A 26,675-nucleotide genomic window follows, 5' to 3' on the forward strand; every position below is an offset into this window, starting at 1 on the left:
GGAGAGGTGGGCAGAAGGGTGACGAGGCTCTTAGCACCAGTGTCTTTGGGAATGCCGGCATGTTCCCTGGAGGAGATAGAGGAGATAGGCCTGGCGCCTCCAGAGGAGTCCCTCACCCGCTCTCTCTCTTTCTCTCTCACCCTCTCTGCTTATCTCAGAGAAACCACAATAGGGTTTTGTACACTGGAGCAAGGCGAGGAGGCTTCAGATGGCAGCCGAGTATGATATGCAGGAGGACAGAGAATCACTCCCTCTGTTCCACACAATGATACGGTACAATGCAACACACCACACACCTCTAATAATGAAGCACAGCTCCATGTTCAGCCGGCATATATTACATACACATCGCTTTCACAGTTTGCACAGGCGAGATACACTGTTTGCCGAGTCCATGTCAAATGTTTAAATAAAAGCATGAGTGATTCTACTTTTAGTTTCAACTCCAGACGTTTTACGAGCAATGTTTTCACTTTTGAGGCCGTTGATGGTGTCTGGCAGTCTTCAACTGGACTTTGAAATGCTTCCAAATATCTTTTTGCCCACCATGACTGGTTCAGGCTAAGCACATCACCGGCTGGCATGCTGTTATTTCAGATAAATGACTGTTGTTATTGTTAGCTGGATGATACAAAGGGACGGGATCAGCCACAGGAGGGTCGGACCAGGTAGCAGCTTAGCTTTGGGGAATTAGCTCTGGCTCAGTAAAGATCTGTCTGCTAATCACCTTCCTTACTAATGGCCTGTTTGCTGCTGCTTGGAGGAGCACAGGAGATCAAAGTGGTGACAACTTGTGTGGCACAATGACGGGCTGCTGTGGGCAAAAGAAGTGGGTTTGTGTTAATATCTGTCATATTAACAGTGGCACCCCTAAGGGTGGCCAGGGGGGCCTAGAGTGTAGGTAATGGCATCATGTGAAAATAGACAATCTAAGGCATCAATTGTGTCAACCATGTTGGCATAGCTTATTAGGAAGGGGGCCAAATAATGCCTCAAGCCTAATTCCAGTAAATATTTTGCCATCAATGTACTCAATCAAATTAAAGCTGTATATTTGAGGGTTAGAATGAAGATAACACTGCCTATTAACTCTAAATTAGCTAATTAACAATACCAATAGGTCTAAACTGGCATTCACTGATATGTTCTACCACAAGGTGGCTAATCTCCAATCTGCAGAGGGCCATTTCCAATTTTTCCCTGTGAACTCCAGTCATTTTTTTCCAGTCACCACAGCTTTACTGCAAATTAGACTCATTTCATTGCCAAGCTGCGCACAGCGTATCAATCCACCCAGCCCCAAAGAAAACTTTGGACCAGCTAAGATGTTTCTAAGTATTTGCTGTATTTTACACCAATATTGGCTGTGAAAATGCATCATATCATGATGTGTATCCTACATGATGCAACTTTTATACAATACAAACTCTTATAAAAAAAGGCTTTAAAATATCGCAACTTGCATCATATTTTTCAGAAAGGCTGCCACAAAATCAGGAATTTCAGGCCGCAGCCATCACAAACACAGTCTGTGAAATCCTGTACAGACTAAATAAGGAACCAGAGTGTATCAGTATGCAGTTCTTGAACTCTCCATATTAACATAGTGTTCAGCTCGCCTTTATAAATTCAGTAATGGCGGTTGGTTTTGGTTTTGGTTTGCCACTGCAAGATTTTTGGTGGCTCTAAGTGTCCAACCCTATGAAAAATTTCTGGGGGCGCCTCTGCACATTAATTAACAAGGAGTGAAGGCCGTCACATTTCTACAAAGAGCACAGACTCCATTTAGCCTGCATGGCGCAGCACAACACTGCACAACCTCAACCTGACGAATAAATATGTTCAGCATGGTTTCTAAGGAACAATAAAGAGTTTACGTGTCATTTATGTTTTGGGTTTTGTGTTGCAAAGGTCAAACGTTATCAATCTACAGAATACCGCCGGCCAATCACACAGAACTCACCATAAATCTCATCTGTTGGAAGCCTCACAACCTTGATGATTGCAGAGGCCAAAGGCTGTGCCCTTTCATGTATTTTCACAGGGCAGGTAAATTGGAGAGCCAGCAGCTGTAATAGGAAAAAGCCTCGGAGACACTTGAGTCCCCGCTGACGAAGAGAATAGCAATTATTCTGGAAAATCAATTTTCAACCCAATCTTTCTCCCTTATCGACCAAGAGGCTCTTTGGAGGTAGAGAAGGTGACAGGAAAATTTATCTCCCAGATTCTATTAGCGGATCTCTATTTGCTATGTGCATTGAGGAGAGGCCCTTTGTTTTCCTCGACATTTTGACTAGGCATAAACACTGGAGCTGAGCACATTCAGCCCCGGTCACTGTATATGAAAATTGATTTTCTCTTCCACCTTCCAGAAGCTCATTCATTTTCATTGATTTAATGCTTGTACTGACTCGGTTTGCCATTAGACATTCCATTTGTTGGATGGGTTAAGAAAGGAGAGAGTTAGCATGAAAATGGACACATCTATTGCTACTACCACCACTATCTACTGAAATAGACACATATATTCAATATGAACTGCTCTCCATCCTCTCCTCAGCAGTTAGTATTAAATGAAATCTAAGCTGCTGCGCTGTAGGTGCTGCTGTTGCCTCTCCGTGTTTATTCTGTGCATGTGCTCGTGCACAAACAACCACATCCACTCAGTGTTGTACCTCCTCATGATTATTCCCACAGTCTTATCAGTGTTTGTTTTCCTACTGTGAAAAGCCTATTGCTCCGGCATTCTTTGCATGTCATTCTCTGACCAAGATTTATCGTCGTGTTTATCCCATTAATACGTCAAGCCATTATGTAAACTGGCTACGGAGTATTGCAGCGATCATTTTGACTGGCTCTCCATCACCTAGGTTTGTTGTAGACATCTTTTACTCTTTTCTATCAGTCCATCCGTCTTCCCTGTTATTTTTATATTGATCCACTGTGGTGTATTTGTTCTACTCTCTTTTATTATTTGTGCAAGTCTGCACATTAAACAGTGTACATGAATGAGTGCGCATGCATTGTGTGTGTGTGTGTGTGTGTGTGTGTGTGTATGTTTGTGTGTGCGTGTGTGTGTGTGTTTTGACATCACATAGACGTAAATCAAAAGTGGCAGTGCTCTGATATGGGCAAATAAAACTCCCTGATCTGGAAGTGCTAAAGGCTCCTTCAGCATTCACCCTGCATTGCAGCCCACTGGCAATCTCTCTCTCTAACACACGAACAAACACAGAAAAAGAGAGACTTCGCCCAAAGACTACTGTGGGGCCATTTTCATGATTAACTATAACTCCTCGAGAGGAAATTCATTACATGTTCACTTCACACACAACTAACATGGGGGAAGAAGGCAAAAATACACACACGCTGTCCTCCCCTCCATGTCTTACTATCCTGACGCAGCAATGAAAAACAGGGATTGGAGGATTTACAGTGCTGATTTCTGAGAAGTTGCATTTGCTTTTCGTTACCAGGGACCTCTGCGGGTTCAGCAGGCCCTGCCTCCCCCTCTTTACCTCTACTTAGTCTCCCTTCTGCATCCCCTCCTCCTCTCTTCCATCCCTCAGTGGAGGATAAAAGTGTCCAGCAGTGTGTGTGTGTGTGTGTGTGTGTGTGGAAGGGGGGTATTTGGTGAGAGTACTGACTGTTGAAACAGATGCCGGTATGTGTGTGCCACCTATGTCAACATGGCCGGTCTCCGGACCCGATGCTGCTCGTAGATAGGATCCTGCCCACAGAGCCACAGAGTCTAGACTCCAGATGTGTTCACACACACAAACACACACACACACACACACACACACTAGGACCAATGCCAGTCCAAACCAATAATTCTACCAGATGACAGCCGTTTACTTACACACAGTTAGGTATGGATAATAATCCTTCTCTCCCACTTTTGAAAGAGATACTCCTTACAAAATTGCAGATTTTCTTGTTTATGACCAACAGAGGACATCTTCACTGTACAGTAAGTGGGAGTGGAGTGCAGAAACACCCTATCACGATGACATTTGGATGCAGTTAGGCGGTGAAATACCATCGGCCACCATGCTCACTTTCGAACAAACGGACTAAATCAATTTCCAGCATGATTAAAAAAAAATAATAATGCGCGCGCACACACACGCACGCACGCACGCACGCGCGCACGCACGCACGCACGCACGCACGCACACACACACACACACACACACACACACACACACACACACACAGCACAACGATGCCAGTTAATGCTTTTTCTGTCCGAAACTTTATATGACTGTTGACTTTTCCTCAACATTTAAGTGGATATCAAATATGTTGTTTCATTGTATTATACATTTAAATTACCCACTGCCTCGCTCAAAACTGCACTGAAATAAACAGAAACATATGCTGGCCGCATATGTTCAACACCGCTTTATTTAGACTGTTCTATAGCGACACGACAACAAGAGTGTTTTTGTGAAAAAGACACATGGGTAAATTGCAACTGTTATACAAAACAAGACTCGGGGAAGAGGAAAAGTAAAGAGTGAAAGTGTTCTGAGCACAGATGCACCCGCTCTCTTGCTATCTCCTGTGCTTGTGGGTATACTGCCGATCCAGCTATTCTTGTTGGTTTGTTAATTGTTTGTCACCCACCAGGTGCCATCTGTCTGTAGTCCCACAGTCCCCGAGCCATGTGGGCCGGCCTGCCTGGCGCCTGCCAACGTCACTGACCTGCAGCAACCGTCCACACCTCCGTCACACACCTCCTGATCCGTCTGGGATAAATAGCTTCTCCCTCAACTTCTGTGCCGCCATCACGGCTTCCCAATCTGTCCTGTGTTAGAGGGGGGAGGGGGGAGTGGGGGGTGACAGGAAGAGACAGGGAGGGAGGGAGAAAGACAAATGAGAGGAAGGACTGAATGGATGGATGGATGGATGAAGTGAGAAGGAACACAGATAGAGATGGATGTTTGAAGAGACAAAAGGGTAAGATATACAGTTACAGGCTTCTTTATGCTTTCTGACTGAGACACTCCTGCAACAACAATTGTTGCATTTATGTCTATAGAAGTCCTGCATACTGTGGCTGTTCATGCAACACTTAAATGGTGATCTGAATACCTTCGCACTGAATACAACTGACCTAAAATCAAAACAACGCAATGTTACATCACATTAAAGTTATGGTATTTTAACACAGCACTTTAGGAGGCACTCAAACAGGCAAGGGAGGTCACCTTCACCTGGGCCTGATGTTGGGGCAGCTGTGTGTTGAAAAATGAGATCAGCTGCTTGCTCACCGGGACGCATGCAGCAGTCTGGAACTACCCAGGGCCTAGTGCACCAGCTAGCATAAGGTGGCCCCGGTACAATAAAGAGAGCGCGAACAGCCCCCTCTCTCCCAGCCTGTCTGCCTGCCTGCCATCCTGGGGCATGTTGGGTCACCTTGACGACTGGGCCCAGCGAGGGGAGCCGCACCCCACTTCGGGGCAAAGAAGGAGGCAGTATGGGTAATGAGGCGTTGCCATGCAAGTGGAACAGCTTTTGAATAACCCCATCCGCACGCGCGCACACACACACAGTACTCTACAGTACTTGTGTTTACAGAAGGGACAACAGCTTGTTGGAGAAACCTCTCAGGAGCTCTTAGTCCAGGAAGGAGGAGATTCATGGGCATCATGGTGGAGGTCAGTAAGTCATGTGGTGAAGTGTTCATGCACAGATCGCTTCAATAAAAAAAAAAAAATTTTAAAAAGAATTACTGCCTCACGGTTGTATGCCTCCAAAGAACAGCACAAGTGCAGGTACAGTTTACATCCATGTCTGCTTGGAGTCATATGCTGCTGTGACAGTTGCTGCATAGAAGCTACATATTTTAACACATGGATGCTGCACACACATGTAAAATCCAGCAGTACAAAAAAACTATATAATCACCACCGTTTCAAAGTGACACCCAAGATTTGTGCCAAAATTTGAGGATATGCCATTCCAGGCCTTCTTGAAATATAATGCTCATGAGAATCAGACAGATGTGAGGTCACGGTGACCTTGACTTTTGACGGTCAACCACTGAAGCCTAATCAGTTCATCGGCCGATGAGTTAAAGTGGACATGGGATGTCCGGTAGGTTAGTGGGAAGTGTGGGTGCCTCATGTACAAAGGCAACGTTCTTGCCATAGCGGCCGCAGGTTCGCTTATCGCCCATGGCCCTTTGCTTCATGTCATCCCCTCTCTCTCTCTCCCCTTTCATGCTTACTCTGTCCTGTCAAATGAAGGCAAAGAATGCAAAATTTTTGAAAAATGTAAAAAATTAAATGAAAGAAATTGGGCGTTAGTGCCAAGTTTGAGGGAATTATTTTTGAGTTGTTGCATTCACAAGAATGAGACTGACAGGGTCATAGTGACCTTGACATTTAACCTATGACCACTAAAATCTTAAAAGGTCACCCTCCAATCCAAGTGGATGTTTGTGCCAAGTTGGAAGAAATTCCCTTCAAGCGTTCTTGAGATATTGCAATCACAAGAAAAGGACAGACAGACAACCCAAAAACATAATGCCTCCAGCCATGCTATCACCAGTATGGAGGCATAAAAAGAATGATTTCCAAATAGAGTTTATATATGAAGCATGCAAAAAGATGGCACACAACTAAACTAAGTTTTGCTATTATGAAGCATCATTGACGGGATTGGCTTCTACTATTCTTGTTTGATTCTCAAGTTGTCCGAATCAATTTTCTACAACTTGTATTCACCCCCTGCTCTCCAGAATGAAATACGTGTAAGGGTTACAGGGATTGCTAATCTGTCCAAAAACCAAAAACCCAGCGGACAGTGATATTTAGACGAGCCAATGCATTTAGCTGAGAAAAGAGTGTAAATCAGCCACCCATGAAATGTTCATTTGAAAAGAAGAAGGGGAAAAAAAAAATTTCCAGTCCAAGTACGCCTAGTTATAATGATTGTCTGAGATGAGGTTTAATCATTCTGCATCTTGGTCTCATAAAGAGAGGGAAGGTACAGTATTCCCTCATGTTGACTCAATGTTAAACATTTACTAATAGCCTACCAAACTGTGCGGCATCCCATGAAGCCACTGGAATCCTGGGACAGGCTGTACCAGATCCAGTGGGAATTTTGTGACCACCTCTGCTCAAACAGACACACAATCACAAGTAATGTACACTCGTAATCCCAAACACACACGCCCCAATCATAAGCAGATGCAGTTGAAAGACAAAGTTTGACAGGTAGGACATGCCTTTTGTCAGTGGCAGGAGAGAGTGAGACAGAGATGAACCTTAAACTGCTCAGTGAAAAAGAATAGCGACTAGAAAAATATCCCCTTAAGCAAAAAATGAAAAACTGAAGGTTGCTGACCACATAGAGTCACAAATGCTTAAGTTTGTTTTTCATTAGCTTGGCTTGTTTGAAAGGAATAAACCTCCACACAGAGTTCTGCCTGGAATCCATGTCTTATGGTAACATAATCCAAAGTGGCTGCAGTACGTAGGCTTCTATCCAACATCTGAACACTGTGCATTGGTCATCAAATGTGATCTTATTTATCCAAAAGCGTTGGTCAGTGTAAGTTTACAGTGCTCGAGTGGTGGACACGTCAAACACATAACAACTTGTGAACTCCAGTCCCTTATCTCCTGTAAAACCCCTAAAAGGTTCCACTTCATTATTCAGCTATTCCTTCTGTTTGCAATTGGAAACAGCCCTTTACAAATATAAATTGCTCAAAATCTTGGAAACCACACTGAAATTCCGCAAAAGCACGACTATATCGGAATTAAGCTGTAAAGCCATATTGTAGAAAAATGGGGCACTGAAAAAGTTGGGAGTTTTTTTTTTTTTTCAAAATGTTGTGAAGATGATGTATGATTCCAGGACGTGTGGTCTTTTTTTTTATTTTTTTTTTTTATTACTGAGTTTTTTCTTCTTCACGTCTGTCCTCTCTGAATACTAATAGCCCATCTCCTGCAAGCTTTGCTACAGATGCTGGCAGGTCTACCCTGAAATGATTATCAGAGCCAGATCCCACTGGCCAGCTTTCCAGTAACACTCCTACATGGAGATGGAACCAGAGCCGGGGCTGAGGCTGAGACTGGGGCTGGAGCTGGCGCTGGGCTGCCAGGGGACAGACGCCAACAGGCCCAAGAAATTAATACCAGCGCTGGGGCCTCACCGAGGTCCAGCATCCAGCTCCAGCTGGAGCAGAGGAGATGAAATGAATGACTGGCAATGATGTCATGAGATAAGGTGGCTTGGGGGGTCCTGAGACACTGGTAGCGATGCCTCACCTGGAACTAAGAGCGGGGAATCATTGGTTCCCATTGATGAGCTAAACCCAGGGATGGAAGCGTAACTTTGATTCGCAGAAAATTTTACTGCCAACTTCAGATAGACTGGAAATTTCAGCACAGCAATTATCAATCAGCCTTTTCTCTAGTTAATCAGATTTTATTCAAACTAGAGCTGTCAGCGTTAATGCGCTAATCGCGATGCGATTAAGGTCTGTAGATAACGCTTTTTTTTTTTTTTTTTTAAATCATGTCAATCGCTGGCCGTCATTTCCATCCTGAGGAGGCTGTACCTAGCTGAGTTTTAAAGTTAGAGTAATGATACTGGTATCATATGAAACTAAAAGTCGTAGGGAATCCAGTGGCAGCAACCATGTCATGGTCAAGCTTTTCAGAAAGGGGGCCATATGACACTTAGGTTAAATTTTGGCGATGGAAACACTGCGTTTTTTTTTTTTTTATTCATTCCTAATCAAGACAATCTGGTAAGAATTGTATTACCTTGTCAATATGGACTTCATAGCTGTTTTGAAATGCAAATGTATGGAAGTAAAAGCATGCCGTTAAAAATGCAATTAATTGCAATTTAAAAACTTAATTATTTGACAGCCCTAATTCAAACTTATCTTATTTTAAAAATGATTACCTCACAGTGCAGCAGAACATCTTCAAGCTAATATCAGGGAGAGGTATGACAATGAAGAAGAGTTTAACTGAACCGCAGCTTCAAACCACCTTCCTGACATTTGTTGCGCTGATCACATTAAGCAAAAGTTGCAAAACATTTGATTCAGTTTGACACAACATATTAATCACCCCCAATGGGATATTACAATATTTTGAATAGTTAGACAAGACATGATGAGAAAATGACTTGATAAGATACAGATGACTGTTATTTACATTAGACTCATGACGCGCTTTGTCCTCCGTCATCCAGTTTGAGGGCAGAACTGTTGTGCTTATACTGTAAAAACAATAAAACCACAGTCACATTCTATCATTTGCGAAGAGTTACCATCGTCTGTGTGTTGTGTAATGAGCTCTGGGGACAGTCCAAGCAGTTTATAAGCTGAAATCTTGATCCTGTGAGTCTAATCACAGCAACTATGGTTTAAACATCAGGAAATCATTTACATTGCTTTGGCTCATGGGGAGTTCCAAAGTATCTCAGCAAAGTTATGACAACACAAGACTGTTCACACATGCATGTACACGTACACACACACACACACACACACACACACACACACACACACACACACACACACACACACACACACACACACACACACAAGATTAACCCATGTCTGTATGATCTGACTCAAAATGCGGTTTCTTAATACTTTGGAGCCTTAGAGAGAGCTCAATAGATTAATGGATTTAGAAAACAGAACAATTTCATTTCATTTCAGAGCTTCTGTAGAAAAAGATTCATTTTAATCTGCTGCCTTCATCATTCAAAATAACACCATGTATGCCTGCCTTCTAATTAATTCTGTAACTCCATAATTGACTTGTAATGAATCAGTTCTAGAACATTTTCAGTGATAAAAACTTCAAGTGGAAAGGAACAATTAATCAGCTCAGTATTTGTATTAATACTAACAGACCAAGATGAATTCCTGTCTGAGAAATGAAGGCCAACATGTTTCTTGTTCCCATAAATATGTTAGCCTCAGTTATGCCAAACCTGGAAGGCATCCAACTCAAGCCATGAGACAACATATTTTGTGTGGGCTAGCTAATAATGTTTGCCCCCTCTGCATCTTTCTGTTCCTGCCCTGGAAAAAAAAAACTATTAGAGTAGGAGGAACTCGTGTACATTAAAAGGGAAACATAAGTTTTGTCATGGAAGAATTGAGTCATGGTGTAAAGTAAAACTGCAAAAAGAAAGATCTTTACTGTCGGATAGAGAATGATTTTTGTTCACCCACACTTTTAATGGAAACAGACGCCGAACATTCAGCTGGGGAACGAATACACAAAACAGCAGAGCTTCTGTTTTCTTTTTCCACTCCACTTTGCTTTTTTTAACCCTCCTAACACTCCCTGATGGGGTATCGTCCTAAAACTGACCAGGCTTGAAATATGACAAGTTTAATACGTCCTACATCACCGTCAAGCACGATTGAGTTACTAGAGCAACAACTGGCCTGTCCCGGCCTGCAGCAGAGCCTGTGGAGCGGCAGTGTGAACATAAACCCTCGTCAAAGGGGTGCAAACCCAGAAGGAGACAAGAGGTCTGAATGTGCTGGGGGAAGCATGAAATAAAAGAGTAAAGGAAGGAGGTTCAGGGAAGCGACTCTGATGACAGGTAAGGAGTAGAGGGCTGGTTGGTTGCTGCTCTTGCAGTGTGGGTGGGTGGGCCACCAGGGGAGGCAGAGAGAGAGGAAGGAGGGTAGGAGGAAGGGCAGGCCTACCGGCGCTGTCACCGGCCCCGGCGTGTTTGGATAAGACCCATGGAACATGTGGGGGAATCAGCATGAGGCATCACACCTGGAGGAAAAGACAACTAAATCCAGCCCCCAGTACGGCGGGCCCTGGCTCCACCAAGTCTAGCCAGCATCTGGAATGGATATCTGGAGATGCAGCCCCTTCACGGGTGCTTCTCCCTCTTTACCTTTTTGTCAAAAAAATATGCACAGTGAAAGGTTGCGGTAAAAATAAAATGATAGTCTCACAGAGGATTTGTGTCTATAAATACATGTTTTTCAAAGTTTTTCTTTTTGCATCGTATCCCATCTGTTTGGCATAATGTTATTGTGCTGTTGATAAAATAATCCTTTTTTTCCCCTGTATAGTTGCTAGACTCTCTTCACCCCCAATATGCTTCCGCTTGACTCTTCCTGGCTTTAACAAGTGTACAGATGCCAACAATTTTTGGTTACAGAAGCTTCAGTCTGGTTGGCCATCTTTCAGCATGTTTCACTTTGAAAAGGAACAATACATCCACTCACAGTCAAAATATAATCTTAAAGGTCCAGTGTGTAGGATTTAGGGGGATATATTCACAAAGATGGAATGTAATATATTATGTATGTTTTCTTCAGTCTGTCATCATTTGAAAATGAGAGTTGTTATGCTTGCATTACCTTAGAATAAGCCATGTATCTACATAGGGAGCGGGTCCTCAACCATGGAGTCCACCATGTTGCAGTGCCATGTTTCTACAGTAGTCCAGAAGGGACAAACTAAACACTGGCTCCCCTCAGTCAGTCACAGTTTCAGGCCAACCACATAAACTGTAAAAAAAACAATGGACATAGCTACTGTGACATCAACCCTTGGTTTGTGTATCCTGTTTTGAGGCCTCAAGTTAAGCATTTGTATCTTTATTATTTTGGTTTTTTGAAGCCAGAGGTGACCATATTTGCACCAGAGGGTGGAGCTATGGACCAACCAAGGGTTATAGGGTTAGAGTTATATAAAACAGTTATTATGAATGGGAAAATTAGCTATAGAGACCAAAACATGATATTTGTACCAGGCTGTAAACAGGCTGTATTCCTGCTGTAAGGCTAGACATTTTAGCAAGAACACCCATGTTAAAATATCCAGCTGACTGGTTTCCAGACCCAGCCTCTAGTGGCTGTTAAAAGAACTGCAGCTTTTGGCACTTTGATGTTTCCAGAGGTTTCCACTTGTTCAGCCTCCGTAGTTAGCAGCCTCTCCCTAACAAGCTGGACAGCTTTGGAAAAACACAAACTTTTAACATGAAACTGCTCTATTCAGTATCTTTCTGGTTTAAATCAGCGGGCCTGTTTGTTTTGGAGAGGAAGAGACCTCCGCTGACAATTTCACTCCTGGTAAAAGCCTGAATGTCTCTATCTCAAGTTATCAGAGAAAAAAGGTGACCACATATTAGCATGTGGTTGATAAGCCGCAAGCAGCGACATGCCAAATAGCATTGGAAATTCACTGATTTGTAATGTAAAACTGCTTTATTAAGTGTTTTTAATGGTTTAAATCACCGGGTCCACTTGTTTTCGAGAGGAAGAGGCCTCTGCAGGTAATTCTGCTCCTTGCCAAAACCTCCTGAATGTCTGGATCTTAAGTTAGCAAAAGAAAAACATGCTGGGCTAGCAAACCGTCTGCAATGACCCGAACTGCATAGGGGGAACACTGATTTATAACTGTTTTATTCTGTGTTTTTACCAGGTTAAATCACCTGCTCCATTTCTTTTGGCAAATAAAAGACCTCTGTGGATAAATCGGCTCCAGGTAAAAACCTGAAAAATGAAAACTGAAGGAATCCTAACCAGGAGTTTATGCTTTGCACACAGGAGAAGTTTCAGCTCACTGCAATCTGCAATCCTCACAGCTTGATACCACTAAATCCAACACACTGCTCGTTTAATATCCTGAGGTATATTCCATATAGTTCATGACTGAAGCAAAGGAGCTGACCTCCATCTCTTTCCTGGACTAGAATTTTAACAACTGATATCCATAAAAGGTGAATAAAAGCCAAACCCATCAGGACACACCAGGAGGAGCTTGATGCACCACAGTGTGTGTATTCTCCACATGTTTGTGTGTGTGTGTGTATGGGGTTTGTCAGGGGCCAACCAGCCGTGTTGTGACTGGAACAATCCCGGCCACAATGTTTGTTTACACAGAACCGCTCACTCACCCAAATAATCAGAAGCTGTGGGCCTTTCTAATCCCCACACAAAGTCAATGGAGCCAGGTTGAGCTGGCGACAGCCCCGATAAGATACTCAAACACAGCCTAGTGATCTGCAAGCCACGGCCCTCTCCTTCCCACACCCTCTGTCCCCTTTGTTTCCTCTACTGCAATTCTCCAATGTGACATGGATTTGAAGTTCATGGGTCGCGTTCAGAAACGGACCAGCTTGGCTGTATGGCTGAATTGTTTTTGCCTCTCTTTAACTCCAGTAGCTGGTCAGTTTTAATTTTTGTTTTTCTCATTCTTTTTCACATTCTTGTAGCTACAAGTCAAAGCAAGCTGCCGTGGTCTGAAAAAAAAAAAAAAAAACACCCACTTGCGTGCACAAGAATGCATATTTGAAATAGTGTATTGTTATGGTTTTGGCTAAGTTGGTACTCGCTCTGCAAATCGTGCTGCGCGAGTGTGACTGTGTGTGTGTGTGTGTGTGTGTGTGTGTGTGTGTGTGTGTGTGTGTGTGTGTGCTGATAGAGGTATGTGGTAAAACATTCATTAACATTCCATTCATGACCTCAGTATTATGTCCACAGTGAAGGAGAGCATATATTTGCCTTTCACACCTCTTGCACGGGATGAGGGAAACGATAGAGCATTATGTGTGTCAATGTGTGTATGTGTGTGTGAATGAGATAGAGAGGGAGAGAGCGAGCAGGAGAGAGTGGCGGGGAGAGGGATAAAACACAGCTCACTGATACAACATAATCTATCTGGAACCATGTCTCAATATCACAATATTTCACACATTTACGTATCACAAATTTGGCAGTGGCAGCCTTCTCCTCAGATCAGTGGAGTTATTTCTGCCTTGTGTACTGGATGCTGCAGGACCGAGATACAGTTTGCAACGGCACAGATGGGAGAGGCTATAGCTTCGGTACCACAGTATCGCATGCAAAAATGTTTGGTATGTTTTAACACAGATAAAGCTGACATATTCCGAGGCGTTTCGCAGACAATACCCATGAAGGAACAATCTCCCATCTGGCAGTGCAGTCTCTCTGAAATCCTCTCTGTCATGCTCAATGAGAACTGGAGAGACAAAACATTCTCTGTCTGTATATCAGTCCTTATCAACGCTGTACCTTGGGCCTCGCTGGATATCAACAAAGCATCACCCCGCAGGCTAGGACTTCTCAAAAAAACAAAACAACAACTGTACTTTACATTATAGTGTGAATTTACAAACATCTCTTCACGGTTTGAAGCTGCACAGAAACAGTTTATGTATTCATCCCCGGGGTATAAGTACGGGATTGGATGGCAGCATAGCGGACAAACTTCATAGCTCTGGAAAGCACATGTACAATTTCCTGGTTGGGATCAAATCGATCAGCTTTACACTGCGTCCTCTTCCTCCACACGTCTCAGTAAAGAGGGATTACTTTCTGAGGCCGAGGTTAGCCGCTGCTTTTATGAGAGGAATGTCAATGAAGTCACTGCTGTACTGCTTTTCTCCACATGATGGTGCAGAGGACAAGTCTCCCCCTGGACGGCGTGAAAGCTGACATTTACCTCTAGGGCTCTTAAATATGCATGTCCACTGCACACAGATGCACACATGCTCAAATACTGCAGCTTGAAAGGGGAATAAATGGGTTTTCTGATCACTTTCAACTGCAAAAGCCTTGTAAAACAGACAAATACAAGCAGTTATTTGCCAATGTGGAAGTGACATGTATGTAAATGGTTCGGATTTCACAGAAAGTAAACACAAAACACAAATAATCACTGTTAATTAATTATGTCTGCATTGTTTGTATTAAGCAGATGCATGTTTGTATAAAGGCTTATATTGAGTGGGCAGCCTAGGGTAGAGCACATCCATGTCTTTGCTAGTTTTCTTTTAAACAGATTTTATTTATTCACAGCTGTATGCACATTGTATCCAAACGTGAGAATAATCCCCCTGCGGTATGACGCTGCCGTCTTTTGGTCAGTGAACAAAGAGCTGTGCCATCCAATATGGCATACAATAGGTGTCTGTGCGTGCTTCTATTTGTGTGAGTGTGTCCTTCCTGTCTGTATGCAGTCACACCTGTACTCTCTGTCATGATGTTATCAGACCCTAAACACCTGCTCCACAGTCTAAGGTCACCAACTACATAAAACTGCCTCCTAGCACAGCGAGATGGGCACCTGAACATACACTCTGTGTGTATGTGTGTGTAAATAAAAAGGGGCCTGTTTTTCTTCTACAGGCATTTATATGCAGCTCATGTCACCCAGCACATCGCTCACAGGTGTCATATGACCCTGAGTATGACCTGAATGGAGTAAGAGGTGGAAGAGAAACAAAATGAGAGAGAGGAGAGCTACGAATACATGGTTAGGTATAGTTCATGGATGTACATCATATATGTAGGCTGTATGCGCAAATAACTATAACAACTGATTTTACAAAACATAATGCCTTTTCAAAGAAATAAAACGTCTTCATCCTTATAAAAACAAAAGTACGGTGGCCAATAAGGGCAAATGTGCTACAATGACTCTGAACATTTCCATTAGGAGGAACATGCGGCAGCTTCACAGACAGTGCCAAATCAAAAATACATCCAAATCTAATACAGCAATTGGAACTACTGCGAATGAAAAAAAAAGTGCTGCAGAAAGCAAAAACAAATACATTAACAGCTAACACGTCACAACCATAGACACAATGTAAAGTCAAAATCACACAAATTAAAACAAACGCAACAGAAAAATCCTTCATATCCACTCTTCACAACATAAGTTCTTCAAACCTCGAGGGGGAGTGCTAAGTGGAACAGTTTGATTTCAATCTGAGAGAGAAAGAGCCTGTTTTACACAAAAGACTAATGCCCAGGCATGAACACGGAACCTCTTTGGAGGTTTTTCAGTGCCCATGTTAACAGGTTAGAGCAGCCACACTGCAAGGCATTTTATATTGATCAATCAATCGTTGTAGATGTACATGCATTTTTCTGCATCAAAACAAATTTTTCAAAAGTTTACCATGGCCATGGCCTCAGACTCGAACGTGCTGATCTTCATCCCAATGTCTTAATCAAACTGCTACATTTCAAAGTGAAGGTGACATCCTGATAAAACCAAGAACACATCATCAGCAAAAAAAGGCAGAAGCCACCACACTGCATGATTCCCAGTTCCAACTGTTCCTCCATCCACGAAAACAAGAGCCACAATAGGAGCTTAACTTGTACGAATGATCCAGCACAGCACAAAGTACTTTAATACAGAGTAAAAGCAGAGGTACATAAATATTCCAACCAACTTCCAAAACTAATACAAGTGACATCATGCACTTCAGGGTGTTCAGTGTTTCATTTTCTAAGAATACCAGGTTTTATGCCTTTATGGAGCTTACTCATTTGGAAGAGTACTCCTCTCCAACTAAAGACAGGCTAGCATCCAGTATTTCTGAGTCACTTTCTGTGTTTGTTAAAGACCAAGCCGCCTACTTTTAACCAGAACCTTTCCTTATTACGTTTCACTCATTTCAACTCAAAAATGTTGAATTGCCAAAACAGGACTCCACTTATCTACACAAATGCTGCTATTCAGGACTTGAGCTAAATTTGAAATTCAAATTATTTTGTATGATAATTTGATGGTAATATTTTGTTCATATCAACAAAATACGACCTAAGAAAAGTTTGTTAACTCAGGATTTAAGTAGCTCTACTTCTGTGGACAAACAATACAGCAGCACAAATTATTTTCCAACATACACAATGTTCTGCCATCAGCTGTGTGTACTTTCCAGATAATTAATTGGTGAACCGCAGTTATTAATAAACAAGGCAGGCCACAGAATAATATCCTCCAGGTTGTACTGTATGAAAAAACAACTATTGCGGTTCTTAACGAAGCTGCAGGACATCACAGCATTGGTTGGATTACTGTGTGTAGATAGTGTGGGAAAAAAAATTGCATTACATTGTTGTGCCTGTTGGTGTTTTTGCTCAGAAATACTTCCATTTCCAATCCTTAATGACAAACAAGAAAGCTTTTCTGACTGAAAACAATTCCAGCACTTCAAGCCATAACAAAAATCATGACAAGAGCATTTTCACCAAAAGGAAGACATTTCACGCACTGGGAGCCTTTTGTGATATTTTCTCTCCCTCCCTCTTACCCTCCCTCTCTCTCCCTGTCTCTTTCCTTTGTGTGCGTAAATCATCTCTTCCCTGCGGCCTGTCTGTGATCATGTTGATGGGAAACAAAGAAATCATCTTGAATGGCACATTAATTTCCTCCGTTCTCCCCCTGCCCTCTGCCTAATGAAATCCCCTCTGCCACGGGGCCTGAGGAGCCACACTGGCAAGCCGTCACCAGCCAGTAAATATGTTTACCTTGGAGCACTACGCTAATGGACTGTTTACTAGGGGGAGGCAGCGAGGGGTGTTACAGAGACCAGGCAGCACTGGGTCTGGGGTGTGTGTTCCTTAGACCAAATGACAGCTCCTTTGCTCCCCCCATCTCCCCAAAAACCAACAAACCAACAACCACCTGATCTAAAGTGGCTGTCACCAATAAAGAGTTCAGATGGAGGAGCAAAATGCAAAGAAACATGCCTGGATTACACTGGGGTAAAATAAATCTCAGGTCTGATTTGTTACTGTTGTATATAGAGTGGTTGGCAGGGTTGTGGAGTGCACTGCAGGGCTGTCTACATGCAAGGTTCAGGCCCTTAGATTTACTTTTACATTTTGTCCAAAGAATTTAATAATACTTGCAGTTGGTACATTTGTATTCAGGTTTGTTTGGTTTTTTTTCTTCATTTTTTGTTCCAAAATGCAAACTTTGAAATCTAGTTCATTGTAGCTTGCTGTCTTGGCCATTACTGTCAGCTCTTAATAAACTGACTGTGTTCCAAACCAGCAAACCTCCAGCTCAGCAAGCCTGTCCACTTTCAATATCTGTGGCGTGACGCTGCAATTCTTGCAGGGGTTATCGGATAACCCTTTCCTCCTGTTTAATCCCAATACATATAAGACACTGATCATGAGCATCCTCTGGCTGAAAGGGGCTCATATACGAGGTAAAAACATGTTAGTGCAACACAAAGAGCAGGTCTAAAAGAACTGTTGCTACTGTAATGCCCACAACATCCGGTTACCCCAGTTTAACACGTTTGCACTACTGTCATTGTTTAGCACTGTTTATGGCGTTAACACCATTAGCCACGAACCACAGACTCAGCCACCTCCATGATAAGAACTGTGTCCAGACAACTCATATGCTCTGAATTTTGCACAGAGCCCCTATATTCATTACTCAATTACCCCATGTTACATTGAATTTGTGAAGAAAATGTTGTTTTTTTTTCCTCGCTTGTCTTAAAGAGGAACAGAGAATCCAAAAACTGAGGAAGATTCTTGAGGAATTGGAGTAAATGGGTTCCACCTTTAAGAGCAAAACTCTATCAAAACATCTGTTTAGAAACTACTTAGAGAGTTTACTCAACTCTTGCAGTGTAATCCAAGTCTCATATATCCAGTTGTATGCCCAGTACTCCCCACACACATGGATTTCTTCTAAAACTTTACTATTTAAAACATATTCCACACACGAGTATGCCTGGACAGGCACGTGTGTTAAACTTTGTTCAATAAAATGCTGGAGCGGAGTTCCAACGCGAAATGCATCTGTTTGGGAAGTACTGTGCGTAAGACTGGATAAATGAGACTTGAATTATACTGCATGAGTTGTGAGAGTTTGTAAATGGATGTTTTGATATACTTTTGCTGTTGTTCTCCAATTTTTCAAGAATTTTCTCTATTTTTGAAATCTCCCTTCACTGTGGGGGCATGCATGTAAAACAAAGTTTTCTTCACTAATCCAACATAACACTGGGGGGGTTAAGTATTCCTATAAGGCTAATTCCTACCCAGAATCTGTAATTCTGAAGCAGCAGTATCAAACATATGAAGGTAAATGAATGTTGAAGTTAGGAAGATAAAAATTAATATTCAAAGCTACACAGACACCACTTGGAATAATATAAAATGAAAAAAATATACTTAAAAGTGCTAATCCTTAGGTGTCAGTTCTGGAAAAAAATTAACAAGGTATAAAAGGTTTAAAAACAAAGGCAAGTCTTGGGAATTTGTGTAAAATTTAAGTCACTGTAGGCCATACACCACGCAGCATGTGATGTCTGAAGTGCCTTGTTGCTCAGAAACTGTCATCCAAGCATCCAGACACCCAACAATAACCACACAGGGCCTTTCAATCACCAGAGAATAGCTCCTGATAGAGTTATGTTAAACTTGCATCACCCGATGTGAAAAGGCCACATGGAAATATACATATATCTGCAAGCTACCGAAAACATTCAACACTACATGAATTATGTTAAATTTGACATTTAAATATCTATGCAAATATGTTGGTGCTCTGCATTAAAATGTTAGTAAGAGGCATTAAACCCCATGCCCAGAGAATTATAAAACCACATATGGTGTGTAACATCACTGAATGGAGAATGTTATTTGGCACAGAAACCTATAATATGAAATTAAAAGACTGGAGGCAGGAGAAGGCCTGGCTTTGATTTTTCAGAAAACCTCGCTGACAAACAATAATGAAGTGGGTGCAGAAATAAAAACGTAGAGCAGAAATAACAGTGCACTTCCAGAACAATTTATTTTAGGAAAATACTATGTAGTTAGAGTAGGTTATAATAAATTCCTCAATACGGATTTCTTTAAGCTTGACATTCATATTTAAATCTCTGCCGTCACTGCTGCAGTGAACCTTTGGAAATACAATCAACACGGCTAAGCAGTCACTATTCATCCTGAAAGGTTTTAGGCCCAGAGTGCATATTACACCCAATAATCTGGTGGATACATTTGTCTCCAGCTCTCAGACAGACAGTTTACAGGTAGAGGAGGAAGGTCAGCTCAAGTGATGTGCATTAAATGCATGTCAGTGTATGGATGTGCATGTTTCGTTTTTTGGGGGGGTTTTTTGTAAAACCTACCCACATGACTTAAAGTTCCAAGGGCAACAGCAACAGCAGCCTGCGATAACGCCCCCTGTCTCATCTATGGGTGTCTGGCGCCTGGCAGCACTATCAGTGACTGTGTGCCTAGATGTGTCCCCGTGTCCCGCACAGATACACACACAAACAAACACACACACACACACACACACACACACACACACACACACACACACACACACACACACACACTCTCACACAGAGAGGGCCCTGCAGCTGGTGACAGGCTGCTTCTCTCAGTCTGCTGCCAGCCTGTTCAACACACAGCTCTCTATCCAACTCTTATCTCCATTGATTTCCTCCCCTGCCTCCAAACTTAGATATGCACTCTTTAAAAACAGGCCAACTGCAGAGTTTGGGCGCTGAGAAGGAAGGATATCTCGCTACTTGGGCGGCGAGTCCAAAGTATCGATGCTGCTGCATTTAGGTATCCTAATTTCGGTGCGATTAGTTCCAAAGCACTGGCGATATCTGCGGCAGAACGGGAGTAATGGTTTGATTTCGCTTGTGACTTCCACACTAAATGCACGGTAAGTTGAATCGGATTGGATAAAAGCAGCTGTTAAATGTGCGGCTGGGGAGTTTCCTGTGATGTATGTGTTAGATCTACGTTGTGTCCATATATTGACACGGTCATGAATTTCCATGTCAAATGTCTCAGCAGGATACTGCTGAAGGCTGTGATTTCTATCCAGCTGAGATGGGAGATTTAAACCCTCCTCCCTCCACCTCTGGAACATTTTCTTACTCCTTTGCTCTCGTCCAGAGTCCCTCTTTCCTTCTCCCATGGTTCCTCCCATGTCTTTCTCCCTGTCTCTCTTCTCTTTCATTCCCCTCTTGGGTCCCGCTCCTCTTTCCCACTCCACCTTCTTCTCCTGCCCCTCCCCCTCCACCCTTCCATCAACTACCCCCCACCCACCCACACACACACTCACACACACACACACACACCCTTTATGCCGGCAGACTCCATCGATTGATTTCCCCTCACTGTGACACATTTGGTGCAGCCGCATGTGGCCTATTAATTATATCCACAGCAGACTCTCGTCACGCTCCCCGTTTTCCAACAATACAACCTCACACACACACACTCGCACACACACACATACATTACCCTCAGAGCATGCAACCAGGGGTCTACTAGACAGCATCCATGACCCTGCAGATCACCCTTTAACCACTGGGTTTAAGTGAGAAGCAGCTAGAGAAGAGAGGGGGAGGAGGACTCGAACCTGGAGCGTTTGAGTGGAGGCAAACAGACAGTGGCAGTTGAGGCGAGGTTGGGCCCATGTTGCGTGTAATCTGGCTAACATCTGTTAGCCATCATGTGTGTGGCTCCATTTAAAGTCCAGAGTGGACTAAGAGCCCGAGGAGGCTCCCTGCGTCCCCGCTCTCAGGCTTTTAGCGGTGCTGCTCCAAATGTTTTTCCTCTGCACAGACAGACGGACGGACGGAGAAAGAACAAGAGCAAGGAGAGAGGGCAGCCGAGACAGAGGCTGACACGCACTCGACAGAACACAACAGCACTTAGCGCATCAGGCGGCTTTTTCCTCCATTGTGCGCGTGTGTTCCTGTTTGTGCAATTCCCCTGCATGTGTGTGCATGTGTGTGTGTGTGTGTGTGTGTGTGTGTGTGTGTGTGTGTGTGTGTGTGTGTGTGTGCGCACGCATCTGGCAAACAATACAGTAAGCTTTCGCTGCAGGCCTCTTACAGCCTCAAAATCCTAGGTTTTTATATTTAGCTCGTAATCACTATAATTTCCAAATTAGATACAGGCTGGCCAAGTACACATTCCTTCTGTACAATAGCCCTAAATGGTTGTCCTATCATCTCCGGGGAGAATCTCAGGAGAGAGACACTTTAAATATTAGAGTGATATTCAAAGACAATCTATAGTGATGAAAACAAGCGGAGCGCGCTAAACAGCTGCTGTTGAGGATATTGTGCGAGGGGAGGGGAGAGGAGGGAGACACAGATTAAGAGCAGATTACAGAGCCTTTCCCTCTAGGGCCTCCATACTCCAGATTGACAATGTGGTGGGATTGGGAGATCAACCTGGAGATTTTCATATGAAAAGATGTTTTCCATCAGAGATTAACGGCTGTTATTATTCATTAACTTTTTTTTTCTCCCTGTTTCGCCTGCTGCCAGCGCTGTGAGCGGAGTTGCAGAGAAATGAGACACACAGAATACAGTATAGCGAGAGGACAGGAGGAGGCACGTTGTATTGAGAGGCATCTCTTGGCATGAAAGCAGAATACTCAGAACCATGCATTACGTCTTACCATAAACAAAGGCTGGGGCTCATGCATTATTTATTGGCAATAACACTGAAGATTGCGTGTATAGGACAAATACATTAATCATATGATCATCTGGAGTTTACACTCGCTCATACTGTATCTGTTGGTTTGTTTGTGTACACTGGCTGATGAAAACGCTTACTCGTTTGATCATTACTGCCGGGGTTGTCCATACAATTACATGTGGGAGGATAAAAAATGCAAACATGTTGTTTTGTTTACTTATGATACATTGTGCAATAACATAATCTTTCTTTTGAATGTTGTAATCTACGAGAATTATATAAAAAAACGAACTAATCGAAGAAACAAAATAATCAAAGAGCTGGGATGGGAGGTAGTTTTAACGCATCGTCCTCATATTTCTTCGGTAAACTTGATTTAAAAGTCGAGAAATAATGAAATATCAAACAAACAGAAGCAACCAGACCTATGGTGGAGATAAAAATTAAAACCCAAACCATTCTGTTAATCCTATTGACACTATCTGATTCATTTTGCGAGCAGCCAAAGTAATTATAGCGTCAGAGATATTCTTTATGGGTCCTTGCCCATTACCATGCTCTATAATTAGAGAAAACAGAACAGCACAGCAGCACCCTGCAGAGTGAAGGGGGGTACTCCCCAATGTCAGAAGACGAAACCGTAAAATACAAAAATAAATATATAAGAAAAATGAAAGATCCCCCCCTGGCTATCAATCTCAGCCCATGTGTGTGTTCCATTTTTGTATGTGCTGCATCTGTGCATACATGTGAGAAGGTGCACATGTGTCAGTGTACACGCCTGCTTCTGTGTGCAGGGGTTAGTGTGCTGGTGTGTGTTCACAGATGATCCCATGCCAAAGAGGAAAAATCCCACAGGGTGAATCAATAGATAGTGCTGGATAATGGAGGCCTGCTCAGACAGCTGTGTTCTGCCTTTCTCTGTGCCTGGCTGGCTGGCTGGCTGGCTGGCTGGCTGACTGAGTGGATGACTGGCTGGCTAACAGGCTGGCTGAGGGACTTCAGTTAGCCCACATAGCATCCCACACCTGCCAAGGCATAGCTTGCTATGTACTGGTCAATGGACAACACCCACTCACAGCTCAATTCGCACAATAATCATGAACACAGACACAAGCCGGGGCGAGCACATGTGCATGAGCAGCAAATGGAAGAACACAGTAACAAATAATAAAAAGCGTTAAGCTGTAAATGTCGTGCTGATGCTTCACACTGGAAAACGCACTCTTAAACTAATACACACAGAACTGCGACCATTCAGAGACACAAACATTGTTAATGAAGTACCCTCCTCTACATAAATCCTTTTCTTATTGTGTTTAACCCTTTGAACTTTGCAAAAGAAATGATGAGCCAGTGCCTTTATTGGTATTTTTGCTTATTGTGATGTTATTTCTTGGAGCGTCTTCTAATGTTTCATATCCCTAAAATCTGTACAACCTAAGCTAAGATGATATGTAATTAAATAAATCACAATGAATGAGAACAGCATTTAAATTCTGTCAAAAAATTACAAATATTGGAAATGTTTTTTTTTGGATTGTACAAAAAAGAAAAACGCATCACAAAAATGTTTTAAATGCAGAAACAAAGAAAACATTTGTTATGCTATTTAAATTATGTCCATTATCCAGTTTTTGAAATATAGTCGATGGATTCATTATGCATTCCTCTGGTGCCAGGGTGCAGTTTTGCACTGTCTGTAACGTAGTGCAAAGATGTCATTACCAGCATACGACAAAATAACACAGAAGACAGAACACTCAGCTTTTTACTGCAAAAAAGACTCTACATTTTCGCTACTATGGTTTTGATTTTAGATTGATAAACAAACAACAATCTCCAATGGTCATTACGGAAAAAATCTTGGGAGAAATTCTGGCATATTTACAACAAAATACTACGTTTGCACCACACGCAAGGTAAGGTAACATAAGGTAATGACGTATTGATGCCGAAGATAGAAGCCTTAGCTTTCTGTTGCCAAAAGAATGAATCCTCAAACTATTATGGCTCTTATTTTAGATCAATACGTACAGTACTAATGAAACAACGACATCCCGCAGCCATTATGAGGGAAATGCCAATATACATACCACGTTTGCACAGCATGCAAGGTAAGGTAACGAAAGGTCATGACGCAATGACGGGAAAGAAAGAAGCCTGATGTTTCTGCTGCAAAAACAATGCATGTTCTAGTTACTATGGTTCTTTTTTTTGATCGATTTAAACAGACTCATGCAAACAGCTATCTCTCTTGGCCGTCAGTGGGATGTCCATTTTATTATTACTTTATTATTATAAAGTGTTAAGGGTCACAGTATAATTTAAATTATATAGTTATGTGTAGGACAAACTAATCCTTCAAAATTCTATAGTTAAATTTAAAAAAAAACCCAATATTCTTTAAATGGCAAAGGCAATGAAAGTAGCTCTATATTCTCTGTGTGGTTGTATCAACTTTTTTGTTAGAACTGATCAAAGACCATAAGACAAAATTTTAAACAGTCGATGACAAACTGACAAATTAGTCAAATCAGCTTTTCTCACAAAGGTAATACAGAGACAATTCGCTCTCCCTCTCTCCTTCTACCAGACTCCATAATCAATACCAATAAAAATAAATCCTTTATCTAATTTCCGTAAGTGCACCCTCTATTGATCTACGGTTTACGACTTAACAAAACAGCCAATAAATATTAACAAGCACCCCAGCCCTGATGGAAATTATCAGCACATTACAGTCATGTATCAAAACATGAATGATAAATTCTCTCGCACTTTCTAGGTCCATTAAAAAAGTATTATTTACAAAGATCATCTGAGTGAAGCTTTCAATTAAATATCTGCTGAGAGCGTAAAGGCATAAATGATGAAACGGCGCCGCAGTAGCAGATTTTCATGTACGATTAAAGCAGGAGATAAAACAAGAACTTATTATGTTTCAGATGAATTTGTACATCCACAGTCCAGTCTGCAGTTTTGCCGTTTATCTTCCTGCCTTACGCCCGTGTCTCCCCTTGGTTATGAGGTTTCAGTTGTTGTGCCATAACTGATAAAGAGCTGACATAAAAAAATGCAAGAAAATACTCCTTAATTAAAGAGCCATGAAGACTAAAGGTTTGTACTACACATCCAAACACACATATATGAACACACACACAGAGTAACACAGCAACTGCAGGCTTGATGTGCTGTAGCTAATGAGAAAGGACAGTGGACCACAGTTAACATGTCTCTTCCTCTCCAGCAAAAATGAGTTCATCGTTTCACATCATTATTCAAATCAAGCCCCTAATTCCTAAAATATTTGCATATTTAAAACTGTCTGGCTTTTTTCTTGCCTTAGGCTGACGTCGCAGTGAGTACAGGGAGGAATGAAAAACGGTTTGCTACTGAATATACTGCAGAAGTCGTTCACATCACATCGTCATGAACTACAGACACAATAAAAGAAACCACAACACTTAAATGTTCCTGTAGGAATGTTTGTCATGGGCCAGCAGAGACCTGATATTTATTATTCACGACACATCAGTCGTTAAGCAACGTTACTCAGCTCACATCTTGCTCAGTCATCAGTGCCGACAGGCCACGGCTAGAATGTGTCACTTATAGATCATGCTAATGCATTTTTTTAATGGCATTTATGAATTTAATATAGACTAATACAGCAAAAACAGACAAGTGGTCCCAAGATATCAAATACGAAAACAAAACAATATACCTGAGCTTTGGGCTTCAATTAACGAATATTTTCAGTATCTTTTTATCAGTTGATTAACTGTTTGGTCTAAAAAAACACATTATTGGACGACATCGTCAACATCTTGTATGGTTTTCCCAAAGAGTCCAATACCCAAACATATTTACTATCACATAGGACAAATACCGTAGCAAATGTTAACATGCTAGCACTTTTGCTTGAAAAATGAGAAACTATTATAAAGTAGAAGATCTTTTTCATAATACATTTTCAGACTGAGTAATCGATTAATCTACTAATTTCAGCTCTACATTGAACTATTTTTCCTTAACTTTTTCCACAAAAGCTGGGTATCATTTGAATTATTAAATGCCTAATGCATTCACGTGTGAAAAAGAAGAAAATGTCAAAATGTCGCTGTTTTTCTGAATTAATTATCTGATAATTATGAGAACAATTTATGAAAAATCTGCTGATTTTTTCCATTAAAACTTTTGTCATAGTTCTAAAACAATAATGTTGTTAATTTCGAAAAACAGAGCAGAATTTTTTTCTGTAATTGAAGCCATTATGTTTCACAGAATTCCCTAATGATACCAAAACAATACTTGTTTTATCCTTTGCTTTGAGGAATGTTTTTTTCTACAGAACTACCCACGCAGTCATTTAAAAAAAGTCCAC

The 26,675-nt window shown here is 42.0% G+C and overlaps 1 long non-coding RNA gene across 2 annotated transcripts in view; it reads right to left on the reverse strand.

Moving 5' to 3' along the window:
* The window catches only part of LOC121953225 (uncharacterized), a 192,529-nt gene that overhangs the window by 63,711 nt on the left and 102,143 nt on the right, over positions 1–26,675 (reverse strand). Inside the window, exon 5 of one of the 2 annotated variants that reach the window (XR_006106491.2) lies at positions 4,711–4,813. This is a non-coding gene — a long non-coding RNA (uncharacterized LOC121953225). Of the gene's footprint in view, positions 1–4,392; positions 4,814–26,675 lie in introns of those variants that run through there. The other variant, XR_015778744.1, reaches the window with a different exon arrangement.

Source organism: Plectropomus leopardus, chromosome 14 (genome assembly GCF_026936395.1).
Source record: "Plectropomus leopardus strain MGB_pleo_1.0 chromosome 14, ASM2693639v1, whole genome shotgun sequence".
NCBI classification, from domain to species: domain Eukaryota; kingdom Metazoa; phylum Chordata; class Actinopteri; order Perciformes; family Serranidae; genus Plectropomus; species Plectropomus leopardus.